This window comes from Electrophorus electricus, chromosome 1 (genome assembly GCF_041902795.1).
Source record: "Electrophorus electricus isolate QZ-2024a chromosome 1, ASM4190279v1, whole genome shotgun sequence".
NCBI classification, from domain to species: domain Eukaryota; kingdom Metazoa; phylum Chordata; class Actinopteri; order Gymnotiformes; family Gymnotidae; genus Electrophorus; species Electrophorus electricus.
The window spans coordinates 4,157,201-4,160,945 of NC_137497.1; positions in this window are offsets into that span (position 1 = coordinate 4,157,201).

The window sequence follows — 3,745 nt, forward strand, 5'->3', positions numbered from 1 at the left end:
TGGCATCTAGACTACTCACTCTTGCGTAAAAGATGCACCATATAGGAAGTAAGTTACTGAGTGTGCGATTCTGACCGGATGTCCACTATATTATTCAATGCTACAGAGCAGGAAGCCTTGCTCAGAGGTTCTACGACTGCTGTTTGAGTCTCTGTTTCCTGTAACTTTAGAGCTATCCCAGTCTGCATTTCATTGAGTCAACGTCATGTCTATTGACAATAGCAGTGGAAGGAATGCAGGCATCTTGTACAACACAAGTTAGAGGTGTTTATCATTACATATAGCTCTGAACTAAAGCGAAAAACTGGGTGATATAGTCATTTGATATACTATAAGTAGCTAACTAGGGCTAGTATAAGTAAAAGATGGTCTACGAGCTAGCTACATGTTATAGTTATTTATCTAGCAAGACAACAGAACCGAATTCTTTATTCGGTTGGACTATGGCATGCTAAACAAGTATATCTCACAGCCTACTTACCAACCTCCCGACCTCAGAAATGTTCTTCCCAGGACAAAAGTTTTAATTAGCAGGCTTTGATCATTCTATTCTGGTAACATTTACTTATAAATGCAAACCTAGAGGCCACCAGAAACTTGATTTTATAATAAAACAAATATTAATATAAAGTTTACTTGACATTTTGAGGTGGTGTCGTCACATAGCTAGCGCTCTACCTAGCTAGCTAGCTATGTTGTCAAATAAACAAGTCTCAGACAGTCCTCACCTCACCTGAACAGAGTACTTGTTTTGTGTAGTTTGCCAGCTAATTGTAGGTAGGTGGGCTACTAACTTTAAGAATCAATGTAAATTGACTCGCTTTTTGTGACGAACTCAAAAACTGAATTCACCAGGTGTATCGTGACAGTTGACATTCGCTAACGTTAGCTAGATAAAATAACGGTTTTTTCCACCTTCATCTCTGTAGGCTCGTACGTTGTCCACCTCAAACTACACAACCGCTAAGATCATGGACATAACATTGATAAAGGTAGAATGCTCTGAGTAAGATAGCTTCAGTATACCTCTGCTGTATATTATTGTGGTAAAATTTTACCAGTTTATCTGGAAATCTTGTGTGGTTCAATGCTGCCATTTGTCTTCCGCAGCGGTTAAGACAATGGTTAGCGTAATCTTACAGAAACTCATCTGACGAGGTAAAAATAAAAATGTTAACCTAACTATTATGTTTTTCTGCAGCGCACTGCTCTTTAATGCGTATTAACAGAGCCTATTAAAGGTAAACATTTACAATTTTGTTTAGCATTATGTAACAGTAGCTTGCTAGCTCAGTTGAGTTACTCTGATTACCACTACTGGATCGACCAGAAAACGAGGAGCAAAAAGTTAGCGGACCTCTGGTTGTCCTCCAGCTTTGCCTTAACTGCACCGTCTTTAAGCATAATGTGAGGCATGGGAGTCTGGATCATTGTTGTCAAAGAGACGACTGCAGGCGTGAACACCATTTAGCGTTAATACCTTCCACTCTGTGAATGACCTGGATCCATTCAGACTTGGCAGATATGGCTGTATTTGCTGAGGCACTGGGGAGGGGATAACAAATTCTTTTAAAGCTGCAGTTGTTAAAAACTTTTTATTTTTATAAGACTTACCGACTGCTCCCTTAAAATTGTATTCTACCACTTGCTTTGGCTAGACCATAAACAAAAATAGTTGTTTTGGGGCAGAGTGGCTGTGGGGAAGAGTGGAGCAATTATCCCAGGCTCTGCCCACAGCCCATCTCCAGTGACATGCCACCTCACATGACGTCCATTCACCCGAGCTTTGCACCAGACACTGATCAACTATCAACCCAGGTGTGTGTGTGTGTGTGTGTGTGTGTGTGTGTGTAGGGGGGTGTGTGTGTGTGTGTGAGTGAGAGAGAGAGAGAGTGGTCAGGTGTGTGTGTGTGTGTGTGTGTGTGTGTGAGAGAGAGAGTGTGTGAGTGTGTGTGTGTGAGAAAGTGTGAGTGTGAAAGAGAGAGAGAGAGCTCAAATACTGTGTCTTAAAAGTGTGTTCTATCACTGTGTGTGTGTGTGTGTGTGTGTGTGTGTGTGTGTGTGTGTGTGTGTGTGTGTGAGTGAGAGAGAGGGAGAGAGAGAGAAAGTGTGAGTGTGTGTCAGGTGTGTTGCCAGCACCTGAAAGAGGCTACTGGGAATGCACAGCATGCAGTACAGTACAGTTTAACAACGGCTTTCGGGAATCTTCTGGACTTCCACAGACGATAAGTGAGAAAGCTTTTGGCAGTGGTTTGGTTCAGATGTTTCCTCTTTTGGAATCGTGTAAAAGAATGTTGCATGTGGAAGGAGGCAAAAGCCAAGCGAGACACTCACCAAACACAGAGCTGGGAGGAGCAGTGACTTAGGTGACGGGTCACACACTACTGGGACACCAACTCACGGACCTCACCCAACACCACCGCTGGGAAACCTCACCCAACACCACCGCTGGGACACCCACTCACGGACCTCACCCAACACCACCGCTGGGAAACCTCACCCAACACCACCGCTGGGACACCCACTCACGGACCTCACCCAACACCACTGCTGGGATACCCACTCACAGACCTCACCCAACACCACTGCTGGGATACCCACTCAAAGACCTCACCCAACACCACCGCTGGGAAACCTCACCCAACACCACCACTGGGACACCCACTCACGGACCTCACCCAACACCACCGCTGGGACAGCCACTCACGGACCTCACCCAACACCACCGCTGGGACACCCACTCACGGACCTCACCCAACACCACCGCTGGGACACCCACTCACGGACCTCACCCAACACCACCGCTGGGACACCCATTCACGGACCTCACCCAACACCACCGCTGGGACACCCACTCACGGACCTCACCCAACACCACCACTGGAACACCCACTCACGGACCTCACTCAACACCACCGCTGGGACACCCACTCACAGACCTCACCCAACACCACTGCTGGGATACCCACTCACAGACCTCACTCAACACCACCGCTGGGAAACCTCATCCAACACCACTGCTGGGACACCCACTCACGGACCTGACCCAACACCACTGCTGGGATACCCACTCACAGACCTCACCCAACACCACCGCTGGGAAACCTCACCCAACACCACCACTGGGACACCCACTCACGGACCTCACCCAACACCACCGCTGGGACACCCACTCACAGACCTCACCCAACACCACCGCTGGGAAACCTCACCCAACACCACCGCTGGGACACCCACTCACGGACCTCACCCAACACCACTGCTGGGATACCCACTCACAGACCTCACCCAACACCACCGCTGGGAAACCTCACCCAACACCACCGCTGGGACACCCACTCACGGACCTCACCCAACACCACCGCTGGGACACCCACTCACGGACCTCACCCAACACCACTGCTGGGATACCCACTCACAGACCTCACCCAACACCACCGCTGGGAAACCTCACCCAACACCACCGCTGGGACAGCCACTCACGGACCTCACCCAACACCACTGCTGGGATACCTACTCACAGACCTCACCCAACACCACCGCTGGGAAACCTCACCCAACACCACCGCTGGGACACCCACTCACGGACCTCACCCAACACCACCGCTGGGACACCCACTCACGGACCTCACCCAACACCACCGCTGGGACACCCACTCACGGACCCCACCCAACACCACCGCTGGGAAACCCCACCCAACACCACCACTGGGAAACCCCACCCACCCAACACCACCAATGGGAC